The following is a 15182-nucleotide window of genomic DNA, read 5'->3' as shown; positions in this document are numbered from 1 at the left end:
TTCACGCAATTCTGTGTGCCCACACTGTTTGCGAAATTTGCGAAGGCGTCTTTACCGCAAAGAATTGACTGACAATAAACTTGCTGGTCCCGTATACGAGGAACGCGTGTATTAGAAAGCCCTCCATGCTGAAATTGAGAAATTGAGGTTCACAGATAAACCCCTAATCGCCTGTAAACAGTCATTACGTCTGCTCACACTATCTTCCACAGCCTAAAAAATGAAAAATAGCACGGCGCACTGATGTTAACTGTGGTGTTCTCTGCACACAATGCGGGGGATACCCCAATACACCCCATACACCCTGGGACTGCCCGGGAAGGTGCACACACTTCAATCTATACTTAGGACACTACCGAAAAGACCACACACACTTGAGGAGTCGCTGGCTGACCCAACACCCCCTAATGTGGCCTTGTTAACGGAGCTTACGACGGTGCTTGGGCTCACCGTACCAAAGGAAGCAGATCAAGCCCAATTAGTAGTCAACGCCACCAACGTAGTACCTTCACCCCCATTTCCAGCAGCCTCTCGACACCACCCTAACGCCTAGTAGCCGCGGACAGGGGGTCGGAATGAAATAAATGTTTCTCTCTCTCTCTCTCTCTCTCTCTGGGCCCTTCGCAAATTGACTGCTGGATGTCGCAGAAATAGTTCCGAAAAAAGTAACCATGGTATCCCTCGCAATTCTTGGGCAGATGCAGCACAGTGCGATAGTCACTGTGGTTACGGGCAAAGGCTCACCGCAAGACCGATCGAGTACTCGCGCCCGCTGCGCAAGGGCTAACCGGATAGCGGTCCCTCAAGCGCGAGAACGAGGAGTCGCGAGACCAAAGGTCCCTCGTAACCAACTCGTTGCGGGGCTGTGAGCATCTTCCGCGGCGAAGAAGCGCTCAGCGGAAGAGAGCTCGGGTGTGGGGTGCACCTGGGGGCCGCCACTCGGGAGGCAAATCAGGGCGCGTCCCGGTGATGTTTGCTCGCGTGGTGACTCGACCATAGAGTTTCTCACTATAACACCTAGAGGGTAAACTGGCGCCACCGTCTATGCGAGTTCCTTAAAGGGCGCCGTGCCCTCGTGGGAATGACGGGATATGTGTCTGCGAGGCTTGTGTTGGCTGGTGTTGAACGAGGCTTCGTCTAAAACGTGGATATGGCTATACAAATAATGCGTTCTTAAAGTAAAATCTACATAAAAGACTTTCATTCCCCCATATTACATCTTTCAATAAAGTTTATACTCACCTACAATGCAGAATCAAGCGAAGAAAAGCAAGAACAGACGACAAGTTGTTCCAAAGCGAGCGATAATCTTGTCGTCTGCCCTCCAACTTTAGCGAACAGCTGATACTTTTTACATTTCATATAATTGTGCATCCAATAGTAAGTCCTCAAAATTAAACAAAACATGTTTTTGTGTAATAATAAAGCTAAAACAGTTTTTACGTGCTGTTTTAGCAGGAAATGAATCATTGTGACAGACGGAACGGTGCTAGCCAGGCGCGTCTTCAAGGCGTTCTGGCTCTCCAAGAACGATGCCAATCCGAAGTCTATACCGGCATTCCCATGGATACCACAGCGCTGCAGTGCCAGTTTTCCCTCTAGGTAATATAGTGAGAAACTCTATGGACTCGACCCCGGGGGTGGGGGGGGGGGGGGGGAGCACTGTTTGCGCGGGAAATTAGCTCCGGCGCCTAGCCGTGTTCGCCATGTTACCGTTACGGCGGCTGTTCCCGGAGATTGAGCTAAGCAAAACGCGCGAGCTGGGGGAGCGAGGCACGGGAAGGCACGTTGATCCCCACACCCTAAAGTGGCATGCGCATCAGGGATAGTATATGACCTTCGACTACCTCGGCGGCAAGTATTGCGTTAGTCAAATTGGGTGGTGTGCTAGTGATAGGCTAAGTGAGCGTGAAAGCAACCTTGGAATATTGGTAAGCCATTCCACCTCCGCTCAGTGGGGAAAAATGGATCGCCCGAACCCAGTGGCTGGCTGGGAGATATGGGGTGCATGGAGGCTGCCTGACCATAGGCTATGGCCCGACTCACTGAACCTCACCGGCGTGGCACAAGGCTGGAGCAGGTGCGGAGAGCAAAGAACGGGAGATGGAGGACAGCAACTCGAACAGACTTCTCTCGCGGTATACTGTGCTGGCAAGGCCGATATCACCAAAGAGACCATCTACGGCAACTACAGATGCAGATGGTTGCTGTGCGAGGCCCGCAGTGGTGTCCTCCGAACAAGCGTGTTGCGGCCAAGTTCACTGCGGAGCTGGACACGACTTGCTCTCGATGCCAGGCCGGAGAGGAGACCATCAGGCACGTCGTCGTTGAATGTCCGAGCTTGCATCCGGTTGCCCTCTGTACCCAGGGCTCCGCAACCGACGATTGCGATGATGTGCTTGCGATGGCGCTAGACTTCCGTTGCACCAGGGAGCCTCCCCGCAGAGATGCAGTGGACGCTACGAAGGGCGGCTGGAGCAATAGTGGTGGGAGCAGGTGCCGCGGTGGCCGCGTTGTGTGAAAATTGGGAATGCGAGAGCAGATGGGCCGGCAGAGATGCATTAGAAGATTGTATATTTTCCTTTTTCTTTTCCCATATATTTTATGGCCCGATCCAGGATGGCCGTTGAAATCCCGCAGGATTCAAGGGGATGTGGCCGCAGGCATCATCATCGTCATCATTGACAGCAATGTGGCTATGGCCCGGATCTTAAGCGCACGAGGATGTTTAAAAGGCTTAGATATCAGATGACTACAGAAATCCTCGGAGCAAGTGATATCAGTCCCTTGGGAACGTCGTGCGTTACCATGACGACACTGGCAGTGTCAGTAAAGTGTGACGGTATCTGGGCGTCAATGGCGGTAGTCAAATGAAACGATTACATAACAATTTCATTTTCAGTGGCTTCTCTTTCGAGCGCAGCTCCTAGGCGCCCGTTCCTGGGTTGACTGTCGGCGTCCCTCGGCGTAACCGCGCGAACGCGCTCGTGCCACTGCTCGCGCGTTCGTCGTCGTCTTCTTCCACAGCTGGCTTCGGTGCCGCTTATCATGCAAGCGTTCCCATACTACCCCTCTCTCTGCGAAGGCGCTGACGGCACTGGCTCACTGCCAGTGGTGATTGTGGTCTCAAATTCTGTGCCTCAATATATCGCATACATGTCTATCTCATATTCTTTGCCTCAATATATTGCGAAATGAAAACACGTATACTCGTACAGCTGCGCTCAAATTTCGTATTAGGGAGTATCGTAATCGTCGATGTCTTCTTTTTTTTGACCAGTGTTGTACGGAACGGCGTTCCTGGAACTAGTTCCTTTTGGGACGAGCGGAGGAACGTCACCGTTACATTAAGGGCCGGTTGAACTGTAACTGTAACTCGTTAGAAGGAACGGCAGAGGGAACGGCATTTCTTCTGTAAGCGTTTCACGGCAATGAACAGGCGCACGCACGTACGCAGCACATCATGCAGGGCGGATGGGCGACCACGAAAATTCGGCCACCTCGTCCGCGCCTTCTCGTTCGTGCACCGAACACTTCCAGCCGAGAAACAGGATGAGCTGTGGCAGTACCTGCTGGTACCAGTTGAGTACCTGCTGTCGCAGATGAAGTATTTTGAGGGACAGAACCAACTTTTCTTCAAGTACAACACGGCAGTGCCCTCATACGCTCCGGTGGAACGGCTCTTCAACACTGCCAACGAAGTGCGGACGAAAAAACGGGTTCGTCTGTCGGACACCAACATCGAGATGAAACTCTTGCTAAATTCAAACAAGGGACTTTACTATGTTGCGAATATGTATTCTGGGTATTTTTTCCACTCATACAGCAATATTGAATCAGCATTCATTAAACGCATATGTATTGTCTTGTTTTTTTCGATATGGTTTCTTGTGCAAAAAATTTAATTATATTGGTGCATGTGAGTAATTTTCTATTTGCACATCTGAAGCGCAGTATCCTGTCTGCGCATTCGAAGATCAAAGTGGAAAGTGTCATATGTGTTGAACATGTAATAGACGAGCACAAAAGTTACAGTTAGACATGTCTGGAGCATGTCCGGTGCTCCCTGGAAAAATTCGTCTAGGAGCGTTTCTTCGGATTCTTTTATCTCCAGATAATCTGCGGCCGTCGATGTTCAAATTCGTATAATATACATAGTCAAATGTGAGTTATAAATTGCTCACTTTATTTCACCTCAAGGTTATCTGACACTATATTTTAATTTAAAAATCAAATGTAACATTAATGTAACACGTTCCAAAGTTCTAAGTGCGACTGTAACGCTTTGCTTTCGCAATAAAGGAACTTGTAACCGGAACTCGTTTCAAGTTCGGGAAGGAACGTGGAACGAGCTCTCGCTCCTGTTTTAAAGGAACGTGTACAATACTGGTGTTGACCATGTTTTTGCAGGTATTGCTTTCAGTTAAATTACAACCCCCCCCCCCCCCCCCACCCTTGTTGTACTGCCATCGGGCCCTTAAGTTGAAAATCTATGTAATGAAGTTAAGTGGCCTCACAACACATCATTATTGAACTTGTTCCACCGTTTCAAATGCAGCCATTTTCGTGAATCGGCTGCATTTCCATACTATAGAGGACGGCAATAATAATGCCATGTCAAATACACCACTGTCCAACTCAAAGAAAATAATTTTTAGATGCACCAGCAAATTACATTAACTCTTTTTCGTGACGTCATGGAGGAGTTCTTTCAATATTGTTACGTGGAGGCAAACACAGCAGCAAAACGTATTTACAGTATATTGCAAGGCGATCAGCGTTCAACAATATGGTCTAGAGCGCGCGCGGAGGTGAGAACTCATAACATAAATACGGTGTCAATCAAGCTGTAAGAGGTAGGCCATCCACTTCAACGCCGATCAGGTTCTGATTGGTAGGGAGCGTCAACAGCGAAATTGGAGGGCAGGTCGTAATAGCAGCGTCACATCCAGGAGCCGCAGCCGTCAGTTTCCCGAAGGAAAACGCCGGGAGTAGGACGGGGACGGGGAACGGCGTGGCCGAGGTGAACGAGAAGGTCGGCGTCGGGGTGAGGGTGAGCGGCTGTACTGGGCTGTGTTTACAGTGGTCTCAGCAGATGTTCCTGGCTCAGGCTGGGTTGGTACCTGGTGCTGACTTCGGGGAGGATAGCGGAAGGTGGAGATGCTTGGTCGAGAAGGCGAGGGCCAAGGACTTCGGCAATACCGTGAAATGTGTCCAACACGGCCACGTTGGAAGCGAACAGGCCTGTCGTCAGGCGCCCTTCACACATTCGGATCGCAATAATTCGGAGTGGAATAATGGCATCCGAAAGTGTTGAAAGTGGCCCGAAGGGTAAGTGTGAAGGTGGTTCACAGAGCAGATGGTTTGAAGGCCCACGTTTGCCAGTTCTTGACGAACAACGGATTGTATAAGCGATATTGTAGGCTGGGCATCACTGGGCTCTCCTCGCAGTAAATGTGCGGGCGATGTAGCTTTAATTTCGCGTCGACCGATTCGTTTGATAGTCTCCGACGTTAAAGGCGGAGTCGGCATACGAACGTCCTCACGCGTTAATGTCGCTGCCGTGTTCGGAAGGCGGGCAAATTGGTGGGCGATACGTCGGCTTTTGCAGATGACGTTGTCCTATTCAGCAACAATGAAGATGAATTACAACCAATGATTGAGGACCTTAACCGAGAAAGTCTAAGAGTGGGGTTGAAGATAAATATGCAGAAGACAAAGATAATGTTCAATAGCCTGGCAAGGGAACAAGACTTCAGGATCGCCAGTCAGCCTCTAGAGTCTGTAGAGGCGTACGTTTATCTAGGTCAATTACTCACAGGGGACCCTCATCATGAGAAGGAAATTTACAGAAGAATAAAATTGGTTTGGCCGGAGTGCATACGTCAGGCACTGTCAAATCGTGACTGGGAGCTTACCACTGTCGTTGAAGAGGAAAGTGAACAATCATTGCATTCTACCGGTGCTAACATATGGGGCAGAAACTTGGAGGTCAACAAGGAATCTCGAGAACAAGTTAAGGACCGCACAAAGAGCGCTGGAACAAAAAATGTTAGGCCTAATTTTAAGAGACAGGAAGAGAGCGGTGTCGATCAGAAAGCAAACAGGGATAGCCGATATTCTAGTTGACATTAAGCGGAAGAAATTGAGCTGGGCAGGCCATGTAATGCGTAGGATGGATAACTGGCGGACCCTTCGAGTTACAGAATGGATATCAAGAGAAGGGAAGTGCAGTCGAGGACGACAGAAAACTAGGTGGGGTGATGAAGTTAGGAAATTTGCAGGCGCAAGTTGTAATCAACTAGCGCAAGACAGGGGTAATTGGAGATAGCAGAGAGAGGCCTTCGTCCTGCAGTGGACATAAATAAAGGCTGATGATGGTGATGACGTTTGCTTTTAGCATCTTCGAAGCGTCGGCATTCAATAATAATCTGGTTGACTGTCGAAGAGTTTTTAAACACGATCAAGTAAACGCGTCGTCCGCGATCACTTTCAGTACGTGCGCGACCTTATCGGCTTCTGTCATATTGGCGTCAACCTCCCGACAAAGGGCCAGCACAAGCTGAATGTATACGTCAAATACGACCCGGTGGACCTTCCTGTCTCTTAGTACCGTGACAATATCATCATGTTTCGGGTAGTGTTTGCAGCGCGGAAGCGCGCAGGCCAGAGAAAATGTGCTTTTGCGGGCGAAGCCTGTGCTGCATTATTATGTTGTCACATTGTCAATATCGTCGCAAGGAGAAGCTGAATCATCGCAGAGACGCCGATGGACATATTATTAAGTGGGCCCGTCATCATCAAGGCGTCATTATCGTCTTTCTCGGCTTACCGCTTAAAAACGAACGTGCTAAGAACGGCACACGAAGTTGGGAATACCGAGAAGATGGTCGGCATATGTTGTTGTTTCCTTTGCACAAGTGGCACCTAGTCACCGTGTGCGATCGGTGACTATGCGCGGTGGGTTGCACCAAATACGTTACAGAAGTTTAGAAAAGCACATCAACAGTCTTGGTTCACGCCTACACCCGCTACCGCATCAATGGCATTGTGCAAACGCTTTCCATTAGACACCGGATAAATACTTACTGAAAGTCCTACGAACCGCAATGTGACGTTTTGGAGTTCGCGCATCTGAAAAGAAACCCGATAGCAAACGAAATATTAGACTTAACCAGTGACATATTTAGAGCTAGCACAGAATGCTAAGTTACTTTTGTTTTCCTGTATATAACAGCTCATTCACACCGGCAACTTGAGGAGGTCGCGCGACCAATTATGACTGGCGACCAAAAAGCCCCTCAAGGCGACCGATGTTCCCACCGGCAAGTGCGACCGGCCCTTTGCCAGGACAAAATGTATCGCGCTTGATGTCGCTCGATGCCATCGCCTCGTAAAATCAGTGTCAGCGTATACAGACATTCTGTTTCTGCGGTTCAGAAGCTTTGCGACTTCAATGGCGCGACTGAAAACCGAACAGTGAGCACTCACCCAAAACAGTCTCTTGTCGACCAAAGCGACCATTTGCGGCAGGACCACTGTCAATCGCTGGTGTTAATAAGCCCTAAGGCTTCTACGACATTGTAATAAGAAGGTGACAGGATTTGACACCTTCATTGCGTCGCACACCTACATAATAAGAAATCAGACCTGAGCATCTTGTGCAGAGAAGCCGTCATGACGTCAGAAAGAACTAGAGAGCGGGACCCGGTGAACGATTATTAAAACAAAAGCCAGTGTTGTACAGCACAACAGAAGCAACGCTCACGCATTTTAATCGGAGTGATATTGTAAAAAAGCTTTTGATGATTCTCGGGCACTAATACCCCGCCTCCCCTTTCAATATCGAAGTCGCTTTGAGAAGAGCTTGACACGTGCACCTACAGCAATGTTGGGTTATGAATGTGAGCCGGTCCCGGGCGATAAAGATCGTCTATGCGTGCGTGCGCTAAGCACAATAAAGATGTTAGTTGAGAGTAGCCCCTCGTACTGTTTACCTTGTGTCGTCCTGTTTGCGCGAAGTCACAAACATATAATGCCAACAGGTAAACCAAGGAAACCAAGGAAAACATAGGGGGACTTACTTCTTTTAATTGAAGTGTAGAGATGGCAAATTAAAATGAAATGAGAGTGTTGCTGGCTCCCACTTCCAGGGCTGGATCTAGTGCACATACATAATACCGAAGAAAGTGTATGGGAAAACGGCGCCACGAAAGCTCGATTGGTAGGAGCATCACACGCGTAATGCCAAGGCGTTGGGTCTGATCTCCCCTGCCGAAAGTTCTTTTTTTTTCGTCCGCTTTCATTTCCTTTTACTATATCATTTATACATTTCTATTGAAACGAGTAACTTACCCTATGCTTTCCTTCGTTTCATGGTCTTGTTGGCTTCATAAGCTTGTGTCGGAAAAAAAAAAAAAAAAAAACGGGCCCCTCAGTCCCCTTACTCTCGTTGTCTGCGCTAAGTGTCACTACGAATGCGCACCAATTAACTCATTGATGCATCTTGCTAGCCATAGCTTTCTAAGTTTGTTTTTAGTGTGGTTGCATGCTCCCATTCTCGTTTCAGTAAAAAGGCTAAGGAACTTACATTGAACAAACGAACTTGGGACTTCCACTTGGCATTTCCACTGTGCGAGATCAGCCGTGACGCAGTGTACTTTTGTTGGGTACATAGTAAAATCATGATCAATCTAAAGCTAGCCGTCAGGGTTCAAGTCACCGCGAGAAAGAACAACGTTAAAAATTCTTATAGCGAGAAAGGAGTGAATCGGGTAAGAAAAAAAATGAAAAACGACCCTAATCCTTGACTTAGCTGTCTGCTAGTGGCACTCGCACCTCGGCGTTGGTGTACTCTGGTATAATGTTTGGGTTAACTTTGTCTTTTCCTTGTGTTAACTTTGTGTTATTAAAGTGAAGAGCCACACAGACACAGAGAATGATGGTGCATTCTTGATGTAAACTACACTGCACTACACTAGACCCGCCGTCCTCGTCGTCGGAAACTGGACGGTACACAACACTTGCCCCGGCATTCTCGTCGTTTATACTTCCATGGCGAACAGAGCGGGCGGCAAACCGAACTCGGAGGAGCGAGCGAGCGAACGGAACTGACGGGAAACCGCCACGCACATGGACCCAAACTATTACTGATACGGTGGGTATCTAAAGTATACGATTGTGTGCTTTGGTGTACGGCAATTAGACTTTCCTTCATTGTTTCTAACTATTCCTGACACCTAATTAGCTCTTTACTGTACTAAGCCTGCGCTCTGATGTCATATCTATCATCAACCATAAGTAGAACCATCGATATCTAGCTGTTTTTATTTTTCTATGATTTATTTTTAATTTCGTCCCACATCCGTGACAAACCGGAAGTTGCTGCGCAAGAAACAAAGAGTGTCACTCGGTGCACTTGCCACTGAAAAGATCAAGCACGGCAAACATCTTCGATGGCTGAGTCCTCGCAACCCTTCTCATCGACAGTGTCAGTAAGCGGCTAAACGAAAAGCGACAAAAAAAATTTTAAAAACTAGAAAGGTAAGCAACGAACTCGGTCGCGAATACCTTGTCTAGCTTATCAGCTTCGCTCAAAGGGCGAAAAGGCGTGCTAACATAACCGGTGCAACACTTTGAACCCACCTTTGAATGCTGAATGTTCTCCGCCTGACTGAACAAAAGACGCGCTCGCTCAGCGATACGCTTTCTTTATAAGGCGGATTCCTCGTCGGCCGTAGACTAGGTAGACTGCACTCTTCTCGCTGCTCATGGCACCGTCGCGCTCTCCTCGCGCGTTCTCGCGGTCATGTTCTTTCTTTTTTTTCTTTTCCGAAAGGTCGATGTCAGCGTTCGGTAACAACGCCGCCTGAAACCATTCAGCCGTGTCTTCGCGATAGCTATACAGTCATTATGCGGTGCGTACCTTTGCCATTGTGGAAATTAGGTTACTTTCCGAGATTCGATGATGTGAGTAAGTATAGGTGTGGTCGAAGCCTGCCTTATCTACGAACGTGCTGAGTAAAAATGGAATTTCCTGCAAACATTTGTTCGTGGTCATGTACATGCATATCCTGCCAAGGCAACGGGCTCTCGTAGAGTGTGTGTTCGAGCAACATCATCTGCTGAGATCTGGCAATAAGCAGCGTATCAAACATGTGTCTAGTATCAAATGTGTGTTTTATGGCGTGTACAAGTAGCGTGTAATGTTATCTTTTTCTACTGGCCATAAGACATGCTATTGACAGAGAAACCACCAGATCTGTATAGTGCTTATATCTAACTTCAAGGTATTATCTAGTTTTACCTAAATTTATTTAATGGGGTAATTGGAGGTTGTTGGCAGATGCCTTAGCCCTGCAGTGAACGTAAGATAGGCCGACGATGATACAATGACAGCAGTATAGCTTTCGAATTCAAATAATAGTATGAGAGGATATTCTGATTAAGGACAATAACTGCAGTATATAGCCAGTCATGTAATGTCTGCAACAAACAACCGGTGTTCTGTGAGGGAAACAGAATAGTATCCAAGGAAATCAAGGGAAGCGAAACGCAGCTTTGGGCAGCACAGAATTATGCGGAGTGATGAGATTATGAATTGTTCTGCTATAATTTCGGTTTGGTCAGCGCTAGACATGGTTTGGTATTCGAAAATAAATTCCTACTACAGTGGAACTGACGGGGCTGACATTTAAATGACGGATTTTTTTTTTTCACAAAACTAATTAGAAAATATTGTTTGCGCTGTCAAAATGCGTGTGTGCGTAATCTGTCAAAATTAAGGATGTTGACCGGGCAAACCTGTTTAGACATTTAGTTTCATCTATTTGCTCTCTACATAATAACATTACAGAAGAGACAATAATTAAATAACGGCGTAGTACATTCGCGTGAAGTCAGTGGAAATGGCTGTCTACATTTTTGGCATCGATTACGGGGGCGATGTCGGCGGGTATGTGGTTCGAGTCCTCGCTTGTGGTTGCGATGGAATAATTCAAATGCATATATACGACATACGTACGCCCATTTTTAACCGGTGGTCGCTGCGAGAAGAAATTTACAAGGTGGGGTATCAAAAGCGAAAGCAGTTATGCCTAAGTATAAACTGTGGCTCTGGCCTGGGTCGCAGCTGACATTTAGAGGCAGCTTTCAGGCCTGTCACCGTCATCGTTAACGTTTGCCAAGGAACTTTTTATGTGAACTCAGTAGCGTGACAGTATACGTCGTTTATAATCACTCGCAATGTCCAAGAAACGACAAGAAAAGAAGTCATGTCAGCGTCCCCGATTACCTTTGTGGTACTACGCTTCGTTAACTCTAGACACTTATTTCCTTACTGGATAATGAAGCCTGCGATGCAGTCGTTCTCATGGACCAATGTTGAAAGACGCGTCTAAGAGTGATGGGAGAACCATAGGCTCCTTTTTATTTATTTTGTGACAATCTGCTAAGCTCCGGTAAAGAGCTCTTCATTCGCAAAGTGCATGTGGCAACAAAACAATTAACAAGACTGTCTGCGTCCATGATCATAAATTTGTTTGCTTGCCTTGTCGATATCACCGCTTATGTTGATCGAACGCATAGGGGCTCGCCGCAACACCTACAGTTTATTGTCACACATGTTTCGATACGGGCACAGAGCTTCTTATCTAGTCCTCTATTTGATGTCCGTGTGAGCACGGCAGGCGTTGGGAAGACAAGAGGTACCTCTATGTAAGCGATAAGAATACTCTACTTCATTAGCGCTGCAACAAGAACAACTGTTTGATAGAAACCGAATACAGGCTGGCGAAACTTGGTTGAAATCGATATAGTACATTCGTTCTCGAAGAAAACCACACTCAGCACACACGTATAAGGACATTTTCAACGCGAATACACGCAAAATTGCCGCGCGACTAGCCGCTCGAGGCCCTTTGCGTGCATCCGCGGGCTTCTTTCCCGCTCGGAAAAACATTTTTCTGCAGCACGTATTGAGCAGCAGAAAGCTGAATCGGGAGTTTTAGAGCGAAAGCTCTACAATGCCATGTCTTGCAAGGTCATTCATCGCGTCGCAATGACATTGACCCAGCGGAGCGTAAGTGTGGCAGGTGTGACGTCACGCCACGTGATCCGTTGCGGAGAGGCGTCGCAGCTTCGCTCGCTCGGAGCCTCGCCGCTGCGGTACCACGTGAATAGGCGAGGGTTTAACGGCTGCTTCGCCGGCGCCTGGTCGCTCAGTCTCGCCGTGGATGGCGCGTCGGCTGGGCCGTCTGTGCGTGCGCTTCAGTGGAAGCGACAGGCTGAATCCAATCATCCGGTAGATATAGCTAGACGGCAGACTGCGAAATCTCAAGCAAAAGCAAGGTTGGCTGCTGCAACGCCGGAGCGAAGGGAGGCCAGATAAGCACGTTATAGAGAAGCTTACCAAGGGCGGACGCGTCCAATAATGAAACACTGCGTGCATAGTCTTTGAAACGTCAAGCCAAACAGACCTTTCGCTCGTGATAAGTATGTTTACAAGAGTTAAACCTCAGCCAATTTTTTTCGTGTTGCTCTACAATTTTCTCATTGACACTTTTCATCTAATTATAATATTTGAGAAGTTGAATAATTAACTAAGGCTAATTATCTAATTAGGCGGAATGCAATAAAATAATCTGAGTGTCTCCACGCAACGGTAAACAACATTACCTTAGTTCTATCCAGCTACGTGGCATTTGCATATTTTTAAATCTTGGTGCATGATAGTTGGGATACCCTGTATATGCCAAAATCGTTCGCATAGCCCAGTTACCTTAAAAGCGCTCATTAACGCTTTGGTGGCGTTATAATACTATAGTTGCTCATCCAATATCCCAAGACATTTGCTTCCGCGAAAGGTCTGTCGTCTAGTGCCTGAGGCTATCACGCAGAGAGTCAAAGGATGAGTCGAAGGACGGATATGGGACACAGAATGCGTTCTATAGTTTTATCACCTTCGAAAGAATGTCTTGTAGTGCTGCTGGCGATTCTGGTGAGGAATGAATAAGCGTTCATCACAAATGACACCCAACCACATGTGGCACACTAAAGTTGTTTCACAATGAGGAAGTGTGGGTGGCAGGCGAAGTCGAAAGTCAGGGTCCCCTGAATACAATCGGGAGTTGACTTAATCCGTCGAATTACATTGTCGAAATCTGATGCAAAGAGCAAGTGAGCGAAGTTGCGGCGCAGCATCGGTTCTCGGTGGCGGTATCTTGTTGGTGAGCCGAGCGCGCCGCTTCATCTGTACTGTCATTGATGGCAATGGCGCAATAGCTCGGCAGTCACTGAAATAGCAATAGTCGAACCCGCGTATATCAAACCCACATATAACGAATTATTATGTATAACGAACAGCAGTGAACTCCCCTTGAAAATTTTTGTATATGAATGTTTATTTTATATATTGAATTACCTATATATCGAACTTTTTGTGATCCCCTTCAGATTCGATATATCCGGGTTCGACTATATGGCGTTCACTATCGAAAATTTGGAGGCGTGCACGCCTACCCTCATATAATGGCTGCTCAAAAGAGCCATGACACAAAACGTTCTGCAGAGCTTGCAGGGCGGCATTTGTAACCGTAAGGAAGCCGCTGATCGATAAGGCGGCTGCCGAAGCTGTTGATGTCGTAACATGTGAAAGTTAGACCTGTATAGAGACAGAGCATGATGGGATAATCTGAGGTCCGGCAGAGCTGTTGGAACTGCTATAATTGTCCGTGTAAATATATGCCTGGCCAAAACAGTACCTATTTAAGAGAGAAAGGTACAGCTGTTTAAGGGCTAGTGTCACCGCTAATGGTGCCATATCTGTCTTTTTGGCGATACCAGAATCTGAGAGGCACCCGTAAGGTTGTCGGAGGCACCGCGACACAGATGTTGGGCGCTTCGCAGGCTTCATGGCAGGCGGTAGTGAGTCTCGGTGACTGGCCGCATCACCGAATAATGTAGTATATGCCCTCCGTGCTGGGAAACAGAACTAACTGGAGTGATAATAGCTGCGAAAGGTGTCGCATATGCGCTCATAGTGTCTCAATGGTTATATCTGTGGTCACCATGTGCCCTTGTGCAATAGCGATTGTTACCCTTGTCGAAACACATCGTGAGAGGACAAGACGTGACCGAAGTGGTTGGTCTCTTATGCTCTGTAGTGCACGCATGCTCGTCTTGCATGTGTTAGCCAAAACTAGCCCAGAAATCCGAGAAATAGCGCTCTGTATAAATTTAACATAGCGCACGTAGATGGTCTCACTGATTTTCATGCCATGAAATTGAAGCTGATCTTCTCTTTCAAGTAATTGCCTTGGGGACTCCAAGTGAGATCGCGAACAATAACGTCCAAGAATTTGTGGGTTTTCCTGTACGCAACTGACTGACCATCGATACATACGGGTTAGAAAGAGATAGCCTTCCATGTAAATGCTATTAGGCTGTTTTTCCGTAAAGACATTCAAGCTATGTTTGCCAACGGTTTCGACATCGAAACTCACCAAAGTGACCATATTCCTACCTACCTGACTATAAGGTGCTTCGATGGTTCATTCTGCCCAATGACGTCAAGACAGATTAACTGGCGATGCTATCAAATTTACCTGGAGGACAGGTGCAGTGATGGACATCCGTGCCATTTTAAGGACGTGATCCCGCAAGCAATAAAAGCTTCTACGCGTTCGTTTACAACATATACAATATGCACGGAATTTGACTTGGGACTGGAGATGCTTGTACCCGCCTGAGAGCTGACAGATGCTATAGATGCTCAAAATCTATGTATTTTACCTCTGGGAAAACTCGCGTATAAGAAGAAAATTCAGAAAATCATGGAAAGCCACCTAAAGATCAGTGATCGAAGATCTTTTGCGAATCACTGCAAACTAGCAAGCTGTTATCTCTTGTGTGGGCAACTCGGCGCGCTCTTCACTTAATTCCACCATAACGGCGCCGTTTCACTGCGCTGGCTGGCTTTACATCAAAATCGTTGATAGCTTGACGTGGCTGGGTAATTTGCATTGCGATAGCAATTACGTGGACACTCTAAGCGCGTGGGCACCGATTAGCGCGTCGCCATGCTGTCCCGGTATCGATGGTGCAAGCGCGGCTCACATGTAAGGGTTTAGAAGGCGTTCCACAAGTGGCAACGTCATTGATATCGTGACCTTTCGACAGCAACG

Source organism: Dermacentor silvarum, chromosome 4 (genome assembly GCF_013339745.2).
Source record: "Dermacentor silvarum isolate Dsil-2018 chromosome 4, BIME_Dsil_1.4, whole genome shotgun sequence".
Lineage (NCBI taxonomy): Eukaryota > Metazoa > Arthropoda > Arachnida > Ixodida > Ixodidae > Dermacentor > Dermacentor silvarum.
Note: the sequence above shows the minus strand (reverse complement) of the source record.